Here is a 21,991-nt window from a genome sequence, read left to right as displayed (position 1 = left end):
GCACCAACTAGGTAAGTGATTATACTAAAATCGTTGTTTATTTAAGGATGATAATGGTATCATGGTTAATCTGTATATTTAATTTTATAAGAATTTATTGGAGCCAAACTAATAACATGCTGGAACCAAGATCTCAAGCACTCTCATGGGTGTGTGTGTGTATGGCACACACACACACACACACATATTTTTTAAGAAGGTCTTATACTTTAAGAATACATACTGAAATCCAAATAAATGATCTGATGTCCAAGATTTGCTTTAAAATAATACAGGAGAGGGAGAGAAGTCAGTGGGAGACAGATAATTTGGCCATGACTTGATAATTACTGAACTTCGATTAGCACAAGGGGGTTCATTATACCAGGGTTTATTTATTATACAAGTCTATTTGCTTTTGTATATGGTTTAAATTTCCCATTAAAAGATTTCTTCTTCAGACACCAAAAACAAATCTGAAGTGAAAAGAAGAGGTCAGGAAGTATGCTAGGTAGACCCAAAAGGCAAGCTGGCGGTGACAGGGGATGTGGTCTTCTGAAGGAAGGCTAAGCAGCCAACTTTGAAACGAGCCAGTTTAGACAGACCTTTTCCAACCACATCAAGCCGCTGGGACTAGGAGAAAAGAATGTAGGTGGCATTTTAACTTACATTTGAGATTTGGTAAAACAGGTTCCTTAGGATGTTAAAAATGCAAGAGAATGCAAGATGCTGCTGCAAGGATGACCACGGGGTTGGGGTGAGTAGAAGGCAAGTGAGGCTAGGAAAAAAACTAAAAATAAGAAAACTCCAGGAAACTCCAAGTCATAACAAGGACAAAGAACAAATTCGAAAAGTGCGACATGATAGAGGGTTATGAACATGACAGGAAACTTCCCAAGACCTCAGAAATGGAAGTGGTCCAGGAGAGGATGAGGTCTGAGGAAGAGGCGATGGGGTCTGAGGAGCACACAGAGCTGTGGGGCTCCAGGCCTGGGGAACTAACGCTGGTTTACTACTTGGTTTCAGCTACCCGCTAAAGAATCAGACCCCCCTCCCAAGCTCAGTTCAGAAGGTTGTAAAAGGGCCCCAGGACTGGAACCGCTGTTCTAAGACATAGTGTCCTGGAAATGATGGATGCCAACCAGGTCAAGGGCCATGCTGAGAGCCACAAATATGATACAAAAGACAGACAAGGAGCATCTGAGTCAAATGAAGAAAATTTCTATAGAAGTCAACAGAAGAGAAGGATAAGAATGTGGAGAGAAAAGAATAAAAGAAAGAAGAAAGACATCAACTTCGAAAGAAAATGGTTAATTGAAAAATGTTCTGATAGTGAGGATCTTATTCTAATCCCACAGTTCAAAGAAAATAATCTGAAAATATCTCTGTGAGACAGGTTAGGGAAGAAATGGTATCCTCAAAAAAAAAAAAAAAATCTATCAATTTGTTTATTATGGTCATAAAGTGTTAGGTATATGAAAACACCAAAAAAATCTTATATATCATTTAGCTTAATTCACCCATTTCATAGATGAGAAAGCCGGGGTCTACTAAGGCAAATTAACCTGTACTCAAGAACACAATGCAATTAATGGTTAGAATTAGAGCTAAAACGTACCTCCCTGCCTTGCACCATGGTTTCTATTTGGTGACTTACTTCCTTACAAATGCTAAATGTCATTATACATTTTCATCCATAAAGAGCAGGCATTTGGTAAGTATTTGTTGACTAACACTCAAAATGAACCTACTTCAATCATTTTATTTTAAAGATCTCAAATTTCAGCAATTTGTTCTGCTCCATTTTATTCCTCTGTACCCCACCCCCAAAATGTGTTCTCAGTAAATCTCAGACGTTCAAAAACATGTTGGCTAACTAGCATCTACAATTCCAAAAAAAATGTTAAGAATATGGAAAGACACACATAGTGCCTGCTATAAAAAGAAGAACTGGAATTACACACCTCTCTTATCATCTCCATAAATGTATACATAATTTACAATCGCTAGGAAGAGGATGTTCTTGACCCAATGTATTCAAATACCTAAATAGAGAGGAAATGATAATCCTGGGATAAACTACCTCAGCCTCATAACAAGGGATTATAGAGTACAGAGAGTACACAAACATAAAGTTGTTCTCATATTTTTATTCTTTATAAATAACACATATTATACTGTAACCAGAATATAATATGAAAAGGATGATTTAAAGCTGCCAAAAACTTGATGTTACTGCTATTTCAAGTTGTGATTTTTTTTTAATTAGCAAAAATAGTGCAGGTATTACTTATATGTAAAAAGAGAAGGTATAAAATAGGAGAAGGCAATCCAAATATTGTTTTACAAAGTTCTATTATTTTTTAAACACATATCCTTACCACTTAGAAAGGATTGTTGAGGCACACAGTTTGTAGAAAAGACACCAAATTTGGAAAGGATCCATCTAGAAGCCTTTTCAATCTTGTATTTTGTAGGCACACAAATGGGCACGCCAGTGCAAAGCAGCAGTGATTCACCATGTACAAAGCAGGATATGGAATGATAAAGGCTGGAAAAGAAAGAAATATGGTTGGTTATTAGTAAGAGCCATGTTTGTAACAAAGTTGTAACATTTTATCATTAGTGAAATTAGTTTTTATAACTGAGAATTTGGCCAACAAGAATTTACTTATAAAAAAATTTCAACTATATAGGGAAAATCTATCTGCAAAGAGAAAACAAGATTCAAATTTAAATATATTTTTCACCACCTGTAACATCTTTCTCAAGTACATGATGAACTTCTTCACCACCTGTTTCTTGACGACACAAGAGCCATCATCCTAAGAGTGCTTACATGGTACTTACAGGCATATACTAGTACATTATGGGACTTGGAGTATTAACCCTAGAACTATCTATCTTTCAAAAAGTTCCCAAGGAGGTAAGCATTCTCCATTGCTCAACTATCCTTCTGGGACATTCTTCTAAAGGCATATTGTAATTGTACACTCACAAAATAAAGCAAGATTATTGTGGGATTACTTGTAAAAGTGAAAACAACCCAAGAGGGTTGATAAAGTCACCTATGTTACATCCATAAGAAAGAATATCATGTAGCTGTAACAATGAATGAGGAAGCACTTAGTGTTTTTCTATGAAAAGATCACCAGAACAAGTAAGGTACGGAAGCATATATACAACAGGAAACAGGGATAGGAATTAACAGCACTCAATGTGTCATTTTGACTTCTGAAACATGTAAATGTTCAAACAAAATTAAATGTAAATTTTTCCAAATACGCTTGATTTTTGCTTTCATTCCTTTTTCATAAAAACATGAGCTTCAATATGATCGGTATAACAAGGCTACTTTTCCTGGAAAATCAAACGGCAGTTATTTTCTTGTCCTTCAGAACAAAATTTCTCTTTCCTACTGGAAGCAATTCAACATAGATTCAGTGCCTACTATGCCTACATTGTACCAGCACCATATACATCAGAGAACAAAACTAAAAAGTCCCTGCTAAGTGGCCTTAAAACTTGACTGTTATCCATTTACTCGCTGCTAATGAAGGTGCAGTAAAAAAGGCATAAATATCCACTGCTAAAGGAAATGTAAATTTGACAACCATCATGAAAAGCAGTTTGTCAACATAGAACAAGAATCTTTAAAACAGTCATAGCTACTGACCTAATTACACTTCTGGGAACTCAAAATGCATATATAAAAATTTTACATTAGTTATAAAGAAAAACTGTAAGAAAGCTAAGTGTCCAAATTTGGAAAGTAGTTAACTAAATTATGATTTACTCAGCAGATGCACTATCGGGTTCTAGTTAACCTAGAAGTAATTTCTAGTTAAACATGATACACTGATTAATGTATTTATTCCCACTCCCTTCCCACACTCCTCTAAACTAATTGTAAATTTGAAAAACTAAAAAAAGAGAGAACATTAAAGAGAACAGAACAGATATTCTTTGATAAAATAAAAATACAATTTCAAAAATAACATAGGCAAATGCTGTCAACTAAAAAAAAAAAGGCATGACTCAATTATATATCATTTCAGCCATATTTTTAATACATTAAAACATGAAAAAAACCTACTAAATATTATTTCTAAATAGTGATTTTAAAAAGTGATTTTTTTTCTTTTATGCTTCTCTATATTTTCCAAAATATCTCCAAAGGGCATTTGTTACTGTTATAGTCAGAAAAATAAAATCACTGTAAAAACATAGCATGCCACTTTGAAAAACAGTCTGGCAGTTCCTCAAAAGTTAAACATGACCGCAAGACAGTCTCTTCAATAAATGGTGCCGGGAAATTTGGTCACATACATGCAAAAAAATGAAACTAGATCACCAACTTACACCATACACAAAAACAAACTCAAAATGGCTAAAGGACTTAAATGTAAGACGGGAAACCATTAAAATCCTACAAGATTGCATAGGCAGCAAAATAGCAGACATATGTCATAGCAATATCTTTACTGACACAGCTCCTAGGGCGAGAGAGACAAAGGAGAAAATAAACAAATGGGACTAAATCAAAATAAAAAGCTTCTGCACAGCAAAAGAAACCATCAACAAAACAACAAGAAAGCCCACTGCATGAGAGAACATATTTGCCAATGATATTTCAGATAAGGGTTTAATCTCCAAAATTTACAGAGAACTCATACAACTTAACAAAAGGAAGATAAATGATCCAATCAAAAAAATGGGCAAAGGACCTAAATGGACACTTTTAGAAAGAGAACATACAGAAGGCCGAGAGACATATGAAAACATGCTCAAAGTCACTAATCATCCGAGAGATGCAAATCAAAACAACGAGACACCATATCACACCTGTCAGAACTGCTATCATCAACAAGTCAACAAACGACAAGTGCTGAAGAGGATGCGGAGAAAAAGGAACCCTCGTGCACTGCTGGTGGCAATGCAGACTGGTGCAGCCACTGTGGAAGACAGTATAGAATTTCCTCAAAAAGTTAAAAATGGAACTCCCATTTGACCCACTAATTCCACTTCTAGGACTATATCCCAAGAAACCAGAAACACCAAAAAGAAAGGATATATGCACCCCTATGTTCATAGCAGCACAATTTACAATAACTAAGATTTGGAAACAACCTAAGTGCCCATCAGCAGGTGAGTGGATTAAAAACCTGTGGCATATCTACACGATGGAATACTACGCTGCTATAAGAAAGAAAGAACTACCCTAACCGGTTTGGCTCTGAGCATCAGCCTGCGAACTCAAGGGTCCCGGGTTCGATTCCGGTCAAGGGCATGTACCTTGGTTGCGGGCACATCCCCAGTAGGGAGTGTGCAGGAGGCAGCTGATCGATGTTTCTCTCTCATCGATGTTTCTAACTCTCTATCCCTCTCCCTTCCTCTCTGTAAAAAAAAAAATCAATAAAATATATTTAAAAAAATAAAAATAAAAATCATCATTCTCCCCTTTAAGAAAGAAAGAAAGAAAGAAAGAAAGAAAGAAAGAAAGAAAGAAAGAAAGAAAGAAAGAAAGAAAGGAAGAACTTTTACCATTGGCAACAGCATGTATGGAACTGGAGAGCATTATGCTAAGCGAAATAAGCCAGTCAGAGAAAGATAAATATCACATGATCACACTCATATGTGGGATATAATGATCAACATAATTTGGTGAACAAGAATAGATCCAGAGACAAATGGCAGGGGAGTGGGGGTTAGAGAGCAACCAAAGGACTTGTATGCATGCATATTAGCATAAGCAATGGACACAGACACTGGGGCGGTGGGGGCTTGCCTGGGGTGGGAATGGCTGGGGGCGCGGTGGGTGAGGGGGTCAAGCAGGAAAAAGGAGACATATGTAAAACTTTAGACAACAAAATAAATAAATTTTAAAAAGTTAAACATGACCCAAAAATTCTACTCCCAGATATATACCAAAAGAAGTGAAAGCATACAGCCATGCAAAAATAGGTACACAATGTGTATAGTAGCACTTTTTGTAATAGCTAAAAAACAGAAACAACACAAATGTCATCAACTGATGAATGAATAAATAAAATGTGACATATCACTCCAATGCAATATTATTCTTCCATAAAAAGGAATGAAGTGCTAATATATAGATGCTACAAAAATGAATCTTAACATTATATGAAATGTCCAGAATAGACAACTCTATATAGAGAGAAAGTAGATTAGAGTTTGATTAGGGCCACAGGAAAAGAGATGGGTTTCTTTAGAGGATGATGAAAATGTTCTAAAATCGACTGTGGTGATGGTTGCACAATTCTGTGAATATACAAAAACCTCGAATTATACACTTTAAATTGGTGATTTGGATGATGTGTGAATTTTAGCTCAGTAAAGCTGCTATATTACATATATATGTGTGTGTGTGTATATATATATATATTCTATCATTTCCTCAGCACTAACCAATATTCCACATATTATTCCTCATCCACTTGCAAAATACTATATGATGAAAAATATATAATTGAATTCAAGATAAAACCAAACTCTTGCCAAACCTAAAACCATGGACAAGCCACAACTTCCGAGGTTCCATTTCCTTTTGGGGGGAGGAGGGGTTCTCTCTGATACACCATTTTATTTTTCTATCAACAACCGAGTTGCATGCCTATCAAGAGTAATTTTTTTATAATTTAATATATATTTTTATTGATTTCAGAGAGGAAGGGAGAGAGATAGAAACATCAATGATGAGAGAGAATCATTGATCAGCTGCCTTCTGCACGCCCCGCAGTGGGGATCTAGCCCACAACCCAGGCAAGTGCCCTGACCGGGAACAGAACTATGACCTCCTGGTTCATAGGTTGATGCTCAACCACTGAGCAACACCAGCCGGGCTCAAGAGTAAATTTTATTTGTTCCAAAATCTGCTTATGCCAGTTGTATTAACTATAGTGATGTAATTTAGTTACATATTACGTCAAAAATATGAGCACACAAAAAAAATTCTTTGTTGCTGAAACTTAAGCTTTTCAATTTGAAAAAGGCAAGTCACTTTTAAAATATCCTAAACAGAAGGCCTCAGCTATACAGCAGAAGACTGAGGATATGTAAGCACTTAAACACTTATGAATTATAAAATATTTAAGGTACGTCTCTTTCCTACTATTCCTCATTTTAACCAAATTTGTTTAACCAGCCCAACAACTACTGGGTTGCATAAGAGAGAAGAAACTTGATCTTATATAAGTTATTTGCATAAAAGACTAATGGAAGTACACTACTATTACATTACTATTATTCTATCTCGTGCTCCGAAAGAGTGATGGCTGTCCCCAGTGAGTTCCCTCTTAGAGAGGTTGAGACTTTTCTACCCTTCAAGTTCCCAGACACCCCACAGTCTCTTCCTCTCTACAGATACTCTCACCTCTCAAACTGAAAGGGGGTGCACAATGGAAACTTCAGATTCAACTCAAGGCTGCCAAGTCCCTCTCCCTGTGCTCAGGCTCTCCGAAGCCCCCTTCTGAAAGCTAAACCTACATCTCACCTGTGTATTCAGGTGACCATTAAGCAACAACAACAAAATCATTTAAAAAAAATTACTCATGCACCACAGACTCCTCTTTATTTCCTCTTACTACACACTTGTGCCTCTACTTTCTCACCAACCAACTTATCCTCAACTACCAGTCATGTGCACTGACCCCAATCACTACAATACTAACTCTTCCTAATGACTTCAAAAGAATTCTAAGTGGTCATTCTCACTGCTCTGACCACCCCTCTCACTACTCCAATACTACCTGATATTGCTGCCAAATGCACCTTCCTAATATACAACTCTAATCATGAAACTCCCTGGCTTGGTGATTCAGTGGTGCTCCACACGCCTACAGGATAAGTTCCAGAAGTTCATTAGCTTCAAAGTCAAGGATCCTAATGGAAAAGAATACGCTGCTAGCCCATCTCGATAATGTTCTCTAACTTGTCAGGCTGAACTCGGCTCTGTGCAAACACACCCCGTTCATTCCTACACCCCTATCTTTCATCCATCTGGAATGCCCTCCTTTCATGTCTTTGCATTGAAATTCCTTAAAACGCTTTTTAAAGGAGAAAATCACTTATCCAGAGCCTTGGGTTTCTCAACAGTAACACCTTCAAGGGATGCTTTACAAGGATTATAAAGTGTTAGAAGAATTAGAAGTATAGTGTAAACTCAGACAATAGCCAATAGATATCACTCAACAAATGTCATTACTACTGTTCATTCAAAAGGAGTACTCAATAAATATTTTTTAAATTGACATACAAAACAAAATATCTTTTCCATCCAAACTGTACTCTTTGCTCTAAAAGTAACAGTTTAAAAACTGACACCTCTGGAAGTTAAGATGATGAAAATTTCTGATATGCAATTAGTTTTCAATTTATGGGAACCTCACAAAGATTCGTGATGTTAAGAACAGCAATTCGTGATGTTAAGAAATAGTGATTAAGTCACTATTTCATGACTTAATCAACAACTTGATTTGTATATCTATCTATCAGCATAATGACTATATATATATATATATATACATATATATACATATATATATAGTCATTATGCTGTACACCTTAAACTTATACAGAGTCAAATACATCTCAATAAAATGAGCCCTGACTGGTTTGGCTCAGTGGATAGAGCCAAATAAATAAATAAATAAATAAAATGAAAAGAAAAAAAGAACAACTTGATTCACTAATATCTACCCAAAAAATGGCCCAGCCGGTGTGACTCAGTGGTTGAATATCGAGCTATGAACCAGGAAGTCATGATTAGATTCCAGGTCAGGGCACATGCACGGGTTGCTGGCTCGATTCCCAGGAAGGGGCGTGCAGGAGGCAGCCAATCAGTGACGCTCTCTCATCATTGATATTTCTCTCTCTCTCTCTTCCTCTCTCCCTTCCTCTCTGAAATCAATAAAAACATATTTTTTAAATCTACCAAACATGGGGAGAGAGGGCAAGCTTTGCCAAAATAGTTTTGTTATTTACACTTTTTTTTTTAAATTGTGGAAAAATGCACATAACATATAATTGACCATGTTAACCAGGTTTAAGCGTATAGTTCAGTGGCATTCAAGTACTAGCACACTGCTGTGCAAACATCACCGCCACCCATCTGCAGAACTCTTCATCTAGCAAAACGGAAGCTCTGTGCTCATTAAACAATAACTCTCCATTTCTGCCCCGCCCCCAGCCCTGGCAACAAGCATTCAACTTTCTGTTCCTATGGGTTTGACTACTCCAGGTACCTCCTAAGAAATATTTGTCCTTTTGTGACCAGCTTATTCCGCTCACCATGATGTGCCTCAAGGTTCATTCGTGTTATTTACTTTTCAACAATAACTCCAAAACTGCACAAAGGACATGCTTTAAACATATCCCATATTATATGACACTACTCTGCAGATTTAGAAGACTCAAATTACAGAAAGAAAGGAAAAAGAGGCTAACATGTACCCGGTAATTATATGTAGGCAAAAAAGAAAAAGAAAAAAATATTGAGAATCACTACACTAGTGGAAGGGTCACACATTTGAATCTAAACATAATCGCTGCTTTTCTCTGATGCTTGTCCACAGGTACATTTCTTAGGTACTCAAAAATTGGGAAACTTTATTACTGACAAAGATATTAGAAACAATGGATTTTTTTCAGCAGGGATGGGAGGCGGAAGGCATTGAAAGGCAGGGGTAGAAGATAAAATTCCAACTGAAAAGTCCAATAATCCAAAAAGGTTGGTCGCCAGTGAGCCCAAATTTCCTATCACATCCCCCATCTTCTCTAAATGTTGTTTTTATCAATCCCCACATACTAGCCTTGGTGACAAGAACTTTTCTATTAAGCATGAATTTACAATGGGAAGGGAGATAATGAGGTTGGGATATATAGTCTACTCACACCTTAAATACAGTCTCACAATAATATTAACTATCTTCACAGTTATTATGCATTTCCTTCTGCTTCAGAATGAAAGTAAACATTCTCACCATCCTGTATTGCTACATTCTCTCCCTTAAAATTAAAACTTGAGGTACATTTCAAAAAATTAAAAACTAAATACCCATGCCAAAACCGGTTTGGCTCAGTGGATAGAGCGTCGGCCTGCGGACTGAAGGGTCCCAGGTTCGATTCCGGTCAAGGGCATGTACCTCGGTTGCGGGCACATCCCCAGTAGGGGGTGTGCAGGAGGCAGCTGATCGATGTTTCTAACTCTCTATCTCTCTCCTTTCCTCTCTGTAAAAAATCAATAAAATATATTTAAAAAAAAAAAAAAAAAACTAAATACTCAACTTCTTACTTGCTTAAACTATATCTTTTCATAATTTAAATTATAGCAAATATCTCCACAATTAGAAGATTTTAAAATGTTATGAAAAGAAATCAGCTCTTTAAGGGCTCTCACTAATTAAATCCCCACTAGTAACAAAAGTCTCCATTTCTCATTAACATTGTTTTCACAAAGTAGTTTCTTTTGATCACAGTCTGAAAAGTGTTACTAACAAAAGGAGTACTGTGCGCACCAAACAATTTTATCTTCACTGATGTAACAAGAAGTCAGTGGTTTCCTTTTTGCGGCAAACAATGGGCCTTGGGAAACATTCCCTGTTAAATCTCTTTTACATTTTTTAATACACAATTGGTTCAACTTCCTAATAATCACCATTTACCAGAAATGTGAAAGATAAGAATCTATCAAGATACACAATATGACTAAGCAAGCCAAAAGGAGAAAAATAAAAGAAAATTACAAAGGCTCCCTGAAGAGGGTGGGGTAGCGAAAACTTCCACCCAGCACCACGCATCTCCAAACCAGTTTTTAAAACTCAGAATGTAAGTTTCAAGGTAACAAAAAACTCACATCTTTTTTCTCCATTTCTGGGGATCATGTCCATCAGTCTACAAACATACTATAATAATCACCGACATTAAAGAAAAAAAAGTCCTCCTGTGATATCGTGATTTATAATATGTAGATATATATATATATATATATATATATATATATATATATATATATTCGGTCTTGTCCCATTTCTGACAAAACTCCTAAAACCCTTGAAATTTCCTAAGTGATGAGAGCCATAAGTGTCAATGAGGTGACTTTTAGACTGAACCTAAGGACAGGGGCTGGTTGCCAGAAGAACCAACCTTGTGATTTAGGTCAGTGGTTCTCAACCTTCCTAATGCCGCGACCCTTTCAGACAGTTCCTCATGTTGTGGTGACCCCCAACCATAAAATTATTTTCGTTGCTACTTCATTACTGTAATTTTGCTACTGCTATGAATCGTAATGTAAATATCTGATATGCAGGATGTATTTTCATTGTTACAAATTTAACATAATTAAAGCATAGTGATTAATCACAAAAACAATATGTAATTATATATGTGTTTTCCGATGGTCTTAGGCGACCCCTGTGAAAGGGTCGTTCGACCCCCAAAGGGGTCGCGACCCACAGGTTGAGAACCGCTGGTTTAGCGGGTCGGAACTTTCAGACCCACCCACCTTTAAGGGGAGGGGCAGCTGAAGGCTGATCACTTGCCAATGGTCAATGATGTCTCTATCATGCCTACGTAATGACTCATCCATAAAAACCCAAATGGACAGGGTCCGAAGAGCTTCCGGTTGGTGAACACATGCTGCAGGGAGAGTGTCTGAGAATTGCTTGGCATTGTGGAGGGGAAGGAAGGTGTGTGTGTGGAGAGGGGGGGATGGTAGAGGGAGCCTGAATCCCCACATACTTGCCTTCTACCTCTCTTGGCAACAAAACCCCTGCCAGTGACTGGTGCACTGCTCTGCTGCCCTTTATAATAAAAGCGCTCCGCACAGTTGTCGCTATTCAGTATTTCACCACCTTCCCTCAATCCCATCCTCGCCTCTATCCAACTCCAAGGCTTTCTACTTCCACCCCTCCACAGGGCCGCTCGTCAGTGTCTCTAATGACCTCGGCGCCACAGGAAATCCAACGGTCAGTATCAGTCCCCATCTCACCCGACTTTACAGCAGCACTCCGCTCCCCTTTTTCAAAGTCCCGGTTCCCTCGGACAGCGAAGTGCCGCTCTCCCGGTTTCCTTCCGCTTCCTCGAGAGCCGGCTGCTCTTCCTCCGCCTTCTTCCCAACTCGGAACGTGAAAGAGCCCGGGCTCAGCTCCTGGCTGTCTTCTCCACTGACACTTTCCTCCAAGGGGCCTTACCCAGTCTCAGGCCTTAACTTCAAATCTGGGGTTCGTCGGCAGATAGGTGGTGTCTCTATGCCCTCTCTCCCTCTCCTGAGCACTAACCCCACCGATGCAACTATGCATTTGGACATCTGATAGGTCTCAAACTCAACTCTCCTAAATCTACACCTACCCCCGGCATTGCACCTCAGTAAATAATGCCAGGATTCTCTAGTTGTTCAGGCCAAAAATCTGGCCGCCGCTTTTATTCATTCCTTTACTTCACACCCTCACATCTAACCCGTCAGCAAGTTCTGTCAGCTCTATTTTCAGACCACTTCTCTCCCGTCCACTGCTCCCAGCCATCATCATCTCTGGCCCAAACAATTCAAGTAGCCTCTTAACTGATATTCCTGCGTCTACTCTTTCCCCAATTTCCACACAGTAACCAGAATGACCATTTTGGAATATACATTTATTCTCTCCTCCCATGCTCGGAAATCTTCCAGTAGTTTCCCATCAAATGCAGAAAAAATATCCCCCGCCTTTCTAACCTTTCCTTTCCTCTATTCTAGCCACACCAACTTTCCCACTATTCTTCAAGTTCAAGAAGCTTATTCCCACACTGGGGGGGATGAAGGGTGGGTGCACCTATAATCCCTTCGCCTGGAAAGTTCTTCCCCTAGAGCAGCAGTGGGCAAACCTTTTGAAATGAATAAAACTATTGAAAAAAAAGACCGTACCCTTTTATGTAATGATGTTTACTTTGAATTTATATTAGTTCACACAAACACTCCATCCATGCTTTTGTTCTGGCCCTCCGGTCCAGTTTAAGAACCCATTGTGGCCCTCTAGTCAAGAAGTTTGCCCACCCCTGCCCTAGAGCATGATTTTGTTTCCTCCCTTCCTTCAGATGACTGCAAAATGTTACTTCCCCAAAGAGGCCCTCCCCACCACCCTAGCTGAAATAATTGGCACGCATCCCGCTCTAGCTACACTTAGTTTTTCATCATAGAGTTTATCATCCAATATTTGTTTAATTTTGTCTATCCAATTAAAAGGCAAACTCCAGGAGGGCAGAGACTGTCTTGTTTAATGTTTATAATCTCCAGTCTCACAGGCACACAATAAACATTTGTTGATTAAATGAATGATGCCAATGAAAATAAATGACATGCGCTAAAAAAAAGTCAATATATAGACTTTCAAACATTTTATTCAACCAAATGAATATTAACAACTTCACAAATTTCCACTTTACAGCTGTTAGAGAAGATAAGAATGCAGGATAACAGAGGAAGAAAGGCGAACTTCTTGTCTTCAACAAATAAGCCCAATATATTTGCATACCCTTAAATCCATTTTGAGATATAACCCAATGTTCCCAGAAAACAAAGGTTTCAAACATTTCCTTTCTTCCCTGCTAATATATCTGAATCAACCTACATCAAAACAAGCTTCAAAGAAGGAATGATACTCAGATGAAAACCTAAAGTTATGTATTTTACTAGCTCCCTGTTCCAATATCCCAAGATGACTTAATCAACCCAGGAAAACTCAAGCAACATTAGAAATTAGAAAAGGGTCTCACCCCACACCTGAAATTCTGAGTTTCCACAAAGATATTTTAAGGTGGTAACAATAGGGAAGGAGAAGCAACCTGCCATTATATCAACCATTCATTATCTGCTCGGAGAGCCTGCTTCCCCATCCACTCTGCTTAGGTGCATCCCAGAAGAAAAATGGCCCATGCCCCAGCCCTCCCTCCATCATATTCACTGGGCTAAATACTAACTACAATCTTCAACAAACTCTGACTATGATTTGAGAGAAGGGGAAGAGAGAATAAAATATGCCAGGCTGGGATAGAATCTGTGCCATTTATCTACAGAATAATGGATATATGAAAAAATCTACAACCTTAAGCAACCGGCAGATACAGAGAACTGACCCAAATGTTTTGAATTCCAAAGAAAATGATCTTGGCTAACTTCTAACCCAAGGTGTGAAAGGCAAAAACCTTTTGCTTTTCTATGCCAGTGGTTCTCAACCTTCTGGCCCTTTAAATACAGTTCCTCATGTTGTGACCCAGCCATAAAATTATTTTCGTTGCTACTTCATAACTGTCATGTTGCTACTGTTATGAATCGTCATGGAAATATCTGATATGCAGGATGGTCTTAGTAACAAATATGGTAGCTATTAATCCAACTACAACAATAACTGCCTGGAACATCAACAGTCTAAAATGCACCAATTAAAAGACAAAGACTGTTAGAGAAGATCGAAAAGCAAGGCAGCTCTGGCCAGTGTGGCTCAGCTGGCTGTAGCATCGCCCCATGCACCGAAAGGCTGCTGGCTCAATTCCCAGTCATGGCACATACCTACGTTGCAGGTTCCATCTCCGGTAAGGGTTAGGGTGCATACGGGAAGCAACCAACCAAATGTTTCTCTCATGCATCTATGTTTCTCGCTCTCTTCCTCCCTCCCTCCCTCCCTCCTCCTTCTGTCCCTCCCTCCCTCCCCCCTTCTAGAATCAGCAGAGTGTATCTTCAGGTAAGAATTTAAAAAGAAAAAGAAAATGGAGTAGCTATATTAATTTCACAAAGAGCAAACTTAAAGCAAATAAAGTAATTAGGGATAAAGAGGAATATATATTCCTAACATGCAAAGTGTCCCCTTGGGAGTTCGACCCGGAGACCGGGAGTTCGCTCGCTCGCTATGACGTGCGCTGACCACCAGGGGGTGCACAGAATGAAGGAAGGCCCCAGCCAGCAGCCAGGGAAGAAAGGCCCCAGCCAGCAGCCAGAAGGCCCTGATTGGCCCTGATCGCCAGCCAGTCCTAGGGACCCTACCTGTGCATGAATTTCATGCACCGGGCCTCTAGTTACATAATAATAAAGGGGTCTATTCTCCAAAACATAACAATCCTCAATGTGTATATGCCTAACAACAGAGCATCAAAATACGTGAGACAAAAACTGATAAAGTGCAAGGAAAAATGGATGAATCCACTATTATTATAGTTGGAGACATCAACACCCCTCTATCAGAAATGGGCAGATTCAGCATGCAGAAAATCAATTAAGGACATATGTAGTTGAACGCCACAACACCACAACACCAACAATCAGCTGGATATAACTGACATACCTAGACTACTTCCTTCAACAAGAGCAGAAGACACATTCACCTGGAACATTCACCAAAATAGAACACATTGTGGGCTATAAAATACACCTTAACAAATTTAAGAAAACAGAAATCATTTTGGTATTGAACTAGAAATCAATGACAGAAAGTTAACTGGAAAATCGCAAAATACTTGGAGATTAAACAGCATACTTCTAAATTACACATAGTCAAAGACGAAATCTCAAGAAAAATTCAAAATAATTTTAAGCTGATGAAGAATCTTGCCCTCCTGTAGCTTACATGCTAACAATGGGAGACAATAAACAGTATATATAATAAGTAAATTATGGGAGTATAAAGCTATGGGAGGAGCGGGGAGGAGCAAAGATTTGAAGAGTCAGCCAAATGGATGTCGGGGGTAAGCATGTTCCAGCCATGGGGAAGAGCCAACACAATGAAGGAAAAACGCCTGGCAAGAACAAGGGTGATTAGGGCTGACAAGCAAGGGCAATGCAGGAAACCGGAAAGAGGTGCCGAGGGACCAACTCAGGTAGGGCCAGCAGACAAATGTGCTGTAGTGAGCTGGGAGCCACTGCAGGGCTTGCCGAAGATTAGCATGGCTGTCATACGTTTGGAAAAGGTCGCTCTGGCTACTGTGCAGGGAGCTCTCCGTAGGAAGCTGTTTGTGACTGAGGTGTTAGTAAAACCCTTGTCTTGCAGCATGAGAAGCTGGTTTTGAATTCAGTTAACCTTCTAGCTCTGTTTCCCAGGAAACCATACAGGCAGAATGTCAGCTGTGTTACTAGGCAACATGGTTTATGGTAAAAATGGCCCGCTGGTAAATTGCTTGGGACTGCGAGGAACTATCAATACATGGTGAGTGGCTGGAACGTTGGGCTTAGTGTAGTGACTCCTACAATTGGGGGTGTACCTTGTAGGGATCCTGGGAGCTATGCTCACGGGTTGTTAGACAAGGCAACGAATGGCTCTCGTCGAACACGGGCCCCGTAAGCCAGGTTTGCTGCATACCCACTCGTGAGCCTCCTTACTCACACCTAAGCTTCGCCTGGAAAGAGAGGAGAGACACAGAGAACAGTTCTGCTCTTCTCTCTGTGGACTGCCGCAAGGACCCCCACCAAGGAGAACACCTGATGCTTCCCTGCTGGTGAGCTGTGGTTCCTGTCCCATATCCTCAAGTGAATCTGATGTGTCATGTGGCCTAGAGCAATCCTGGTCTGTCTAGTTGAGCACTAAGAAAATTCCTGGGTAGGCACTGCTCTATTGCATAACCCAGGCAAGAAATGGTATTGGCTTAGACAAGGATGGTCATGGTATAAATAGGGGAAAAAAATAGATTATAAATACAATTTGAAGGGGAGCTCACACAATCTCCCAATAAGCAGAATGTGGGATGTGACAGAAAGAGTAAAGTTATGGATAATGCCAAGATTTCTGGCCTCTGCAACTGGAAAGATGGAGTGAAAAATTGGGGGGAGGGAAGACTATCGGGAGTTCAATTTTAGATAATTCTGAGCTGAAGGTCATTCACCATCTCACTCTCTCCTCAATGACCCAAGATGGCCGCAGCAACTCCGAGAGTCATGAGCTCACATGACAACATCCAAAAGAGAAGCTATAGCTTCACCAATGGAAGAAAACCTGAGTCCCAGCAGACTTCCCTCATGAGTCACTATGCCTAAACCAATCACTGGCAAGAGGAATGGGAAAAACACAAATGACATTAGGCCAAGCACCATTCACAAATCGCTGGCTTTGGGCTGGAGGCGGGGAGCCCATGAAGCACATGAGCGCTACGTAACCTGAACCAAAGTGGGCTCCTACTAGCCAGAAAAGAGAGGGATGACTAACAGGTGCACTGTCTGTCAGAGGTACTGGGTGAGCCATCCATTATCGATGTTAAAAATCACCAGAATAAGAGAAGTGCGATCAGTAATAAAGTCCAGGTACAAAGTAAGACAGGGGCCAGGAGATAAAGGCAAGGAAGCAACTCTATTCCATGAAGATAAGACATCTAGGCAAATCCTGTGAAATTTCACAACAACTGAAAGATTCTGAGTGATTTGAGGGGGGAAAAAAACAGGAAGAATCTGACTAACACCAGAAACACTCAACTGTAGCAGAACAGTCTCAAAATTTTTTCCAGAGTGAAAGAATTTTGTCTGAGACTCTTATATCCAAATGCTCAATCAAGTGAAAAGGTAGAATAGAGACATTGTCAGACATATGAGGACATATTCCTGGAGGATCTCTAGCAAACGAGTATGGAAACCTAATAAAGTAGATGTGAGAACACAAGAGGCAGTGGAAGCGATCCAAGAGTGAAATGAAAAAGGACTCCCAGGATGGCAGCTGCGCGGCAGGACTAGACAATAACTCATCCTATTACAACAGAAAATTAGTGAGCTCCATGAAAGGAAGAAAGGAACGGGTTCTGTTCAAAAGGCAGAATAACTGAAAAGCTGGCTTCATGACAGGAATGTGATGTTTCTCTCTCAGTAGAGAAAAGATATGTAACAGAAAACTCCAGCAGAATGCTGCCCACAGCTTCCCTCCCTTATTGCTAGAGGAACCTAATTTTTTTTCTTTCGTTCTAAGGTTATCAGGTGAGAAGCATATGATGCGAGAAGAAGCCCGTTCCCAGGCCCACGGGGTGAATCACCACAGGTGGACACTAAGCCTGGAAATCCCATTCTCCTTTGCCAGCCACTGGCCTGAGCAGCTGCTCCTGTCCCGCTGGGGACAAGCAATTCAGTTCAGGCCAAAGAGACACAGGAAAGTCATCTGGGGAGCTCTTTGAAAGATTTTCCTCTGAGAGAGAGAGAGGTGTCTTTTGTAGGGAGTTACTGGGCAACTGGTGAACTTGAATACGGACTGTATATTAGATACTGGTATTGTGGGAGACATAGAGATGTACCACTCACATCCAAAAGACTCACTGCCAGGTGTGAAGAGGATGGCTAGGCAGTTAGCTTCATCAGAGTTGACTTCAGCTTTCAAAAGAGGGTTTTGCTATTCTCTGGATAGCTCCCAGCACCTAACCGAGAAAGGCAAAGTACAGGATAAGCCGTTTCTGCCCAGCACAGAACTCCTCAAATGACCAGCTGGGCGCCAGGTCTGCTCCTTGTGCTGGCGGACAGGTGTCACCACAACCGACAGCCCCACCTGCGCAGGCCTGCCTCTTTCTTTTAGTTTCACGCAATCCTAATTCTGGTTCAGCATCTGCTTCCCAAAGAACTCAACCTGTGGCAACTAATTTCCTGAACTTAATCATTGCTCCGTGATCACGAGAGAGTCCTTTCCTTAGGTGATATGTGGGGAAATCGTTAAAGTTAAAAACTCATGATCCCTGCAACTTTCTCTCAAAAGATTCACCAAAATAAAAGTATTAAGTATAGATCTAGAAACGTAGCCAAAGATAAAGAAAGGAGAAGACAAACATAGCAAAATGTTTATCACTAATGAGTCTAGGTGAAATTTAGATAAGGTTTCTCACAAGTTTTTTTTTATAAGTTTTAAAAATTTTCACACGTTTTAAAACGAGAAAGATTAAAAAAAAGCAGCAGCCACCCATTCTATCCCCTTCTCCCCGTAGGAAGAAAAGGATGCTTGGAGCTAAGCAGCCACTGGCAACCAGAGAAAGGTCAGGACAATCACGTGTGTCACCTGTGGCTGGACATTCTGTAAAATGCTGCCAAAGACAATCAAAATAATACACCAGGAACAACCAAAGAGCTATTCAAGGAAGTCATGGTTCAAATGTGAATAATATATGTAGGACATGACTTTGAGCAACTGATGGATGACAGGAAAAGAGCCCTCATTTGTCTTTGATACCAGGAACATCACCCTTCGATTGGCGTGGCGCCCCGACACGGATGTGTGGAAGGAAATGTCACCGTAACTCCCGACTCCACTCTGCAAGGAATATGTGCACGACAATCAAAAAGCACAGAAACAACATCAAAACAAAGCACCAAAGACTTCAGTAAGAGTACAGAACGCAACGGTTTTCAACCGGCTCAGTATAAAGGGTACAGCCGACAGAAGTCGGGAGGGGCAGTGGGGGAAGGTGAAAGGGAAAAGAGACGCAGCAGAAAGGCTAGGATTCCAATTCTAAGTCCTGTAAGACGAAAAAACCTCCTCTGAACAGATTCCACTTGACTCGTTTTTAAGTTTTCATGAGGTATAACTCACATACCATGAAATTCACCCGTTTATTCGTCATTTTAATTAGGCTATTTGTCTTTTTGAGTTGTAAGAGTTCTTTATACAGGGTGGGGCAAAAGTAGGTTTACAGACCTTATTTCTGTTGCTGTCTGTGTGTGCATGCGCGCGCGTGTGTGTGCGTGCATGCGTGCGTGCGTGTGTGCGTGCGTGTGTGTGTGTGTGTTTTGGTAATTCTCACCCGAGAATATTTTTTCCTTTTTAAGAAAAAAAAAAAAAGATTGGAAGGAAGGGAGGGGGTGAAAGGAGAGAGAGAGAGAGAGAAGGGAGGGAAGAAAAATCAATGTGGGAGACACATCTACTGGTTGCCTCCCTCATGTGCCCCAGGATTGAACCTACAACCCAGGTACTTGACCTTAACCCAGAATCGAACCCGTGACCCTTCCATACACTGGGCAGTGCTCTAACCACTTAGCAATACCAGCTAGAACCAGAGTTTATTTTTGTATTATTTTTAAATTATTGTATGATTTTCCATTCTAACAACCGTAAACCTACTTTTGCCAAACCCTGTATATCCTAGATAAACATCCCTTATTAGATACAATTTACAAATATATTCTCCCATTTTCATGGGTTGCTTTTTCACTTTCTCCCTGGTGTCCTTTGAGGCACAAAAGTTTTATTTGGATGAAGTCCAATTTATCTATTTTATATTTTGGTGCTTGTGCCGTTAGGAGTATATCTAAGAAGGCTTTGCCTAACCCAGGGTAGTAAGATTTACTCTTATTTTCTTCTAAGAATGTTATCATTTTAGCTATGACATTTAGGTCTATGATCTATTTTTAGTTAATTTTTGTGGATTGTGGGAGGAGGGCTTCAAATTCCTTCTTTTGCATGTGGACCTCCAGTTGTCTCAGCAACACTGGCTGACAAGACTATATTTTCCCTGTTGTACTATCTTATCACCTATGTAAAAAATATATATATATATCATAGGGTTTATTTCTAGACCCTCGATGCTAGTCAACTGACTTGTATGTACTGATGCTTTCTCAATTTAGATAAAATCCACATAATACAAAAATTAACCATTTTAAAGTGTACAGGTTAGTATATTCCTAATGATTTGCAACCAACATCTCTATAGTCCCAAAGCATTTTCAGCACCCCAAAAGGAAACCTGGACTTGTTAAGCAGTCACTCCCCCTTCCCCAAGCCCCTGGCAGTCACTAATCGGATTCACGTCTCCATGGATTTACCTGACCTGAATATTTCCTATAACGAAATCATACAATATGTGATCCTTTGTGTTCAGCTTCCTTCATTTAGCATCATGTTTTTGAGGTTCACACACTTTGTAGCATTTATCAGTACTTCGTTCATTTTTATGTCTGGATATAATACCAGCTTTTGGTTATCCATTCATCAGTTGATGTACGTTTGTGCTGTTTCTACCTTTTGGCTAATGTAAACTGCTATGTAATTTGGCTAATGTAAAACTGCTGTGAATATTCATGTACAAGTATTTGTTTGAATACCTGTTTTCAATTCTTTTGGGTACATACATAAATGTGGAATGTTTGGGTCATATTGTAATTCTAGGTTTAACTGTTTGAGGACCCGCCAAAATGCTTTCCACAGCAGTAGCATCACTCCACATTCCTACCAGCAACTTATATAAGGATTCTAATTTCTCCACATCCTTACCAATACCTATTTTGTTTCCTGACTCATTTTCAAATTTGACATCCAGAACGTAACCCAGTACCCCAGATGCAGTCTAGCAGGTGCAGAAAGAGGTAAAGACTAACACCTTTCCTCTTCTGAAGCTCCTCCTCCTATTACTCCAGACTATGATTCTATAAAGACTTTCTGGTAGCCACATTACATTTTATATCCATACTAGAGGCCCGATGCATGAAATTCACGCAAGAGTAGGCCTTCCTTCCCCCAGCTGCTGGCACCTGCCTCCCTCCAGCTGCCGGGAGGCATCCAGGACCCGGGCTTCCCTCACAGCCCCGGCTTTGGCTTCGTCCGGAAGGTCGTCCGGAAGGATGTCCAGTCTAATTAGCATATTATGCTTTTATTATTATAGATTGAGTTTATTAGAGTAATTAAAATACCTAAGTTGTTTGGATTCAACCACATCGCCCTATAATTACACAGCTGTTTTCTGAACCCCATACACCCAAACTCCATTAAGTGATCATGTTAGCCTTGGCCCACCATTTCAGTCAGAGATATTATTTTCAAAAGTTAACCTTAAATTTTTCATTTCATCCAAAAACTTGATAAGCATACTATCAATGTTTTCTTTTACAAAATTACAAAAATATGGACAGTGACCTTCAGTATCTGACCAGAAATTTTTCTCCAGTTGTCATCAATTCATTTTTCATTAATTTTTGGAGGTGCTACTCAACCAATCATATTTTCACCTAATTTTATGGTCATCAGCCCACATTTCCCCATTGTTACCAGAGAAAACTCTTATAAAATATGTGGCTAAAATCCAG

The 21,991-nt window shown here is 39.8% G+C and overlaps 1 protein-coding gene across 11 annotated transcripts in view; it reads right to left on the bottom strand.

The window, feature by feature from the left end:
• FRYL (FRY like transcription coactivator) overlaps positions 1 to 21,991 on the bottom strand; it is a 240,071-nt gene that overhangs the window by 204,169 nt on the left and 13,911 nt on the right. For all 11 annotated transcript variants that reach the window (XM_059671738.1, XM_059671683.1, XM_059671711.1 and 8 more), the window contains one exon: positions 2,361 to 2,530. The gene's annotated coding sequence lies outside the window, so the exon portion shown is untranslated. Of the gene's footprint in view, positions 1 to 2,360; positions 2,531 to 21,991 lie in introns of those variants that run through there.

The sequence above is a fragment of the Myotis daubentonii genome, chromosome 1 (genome assembly GCF_963259705.1).
Source record: "Myotis daubentonii chromosome 1, mMyoDau2.1, whole genome shotgun sequence".
In the NCBI taxonomy this organism is placed as follows: domain Eukaryota; kingdom Metazoa; phylum Chordata; class Mammalia; order Chiroptera; family Vespertilionidae; genus Myotis; species Myotis daubentonii.
Note: the sequence above shows the minus strand (reverse complement) of the source record. Positions and strands in the feature narration are given on the sequence as shown.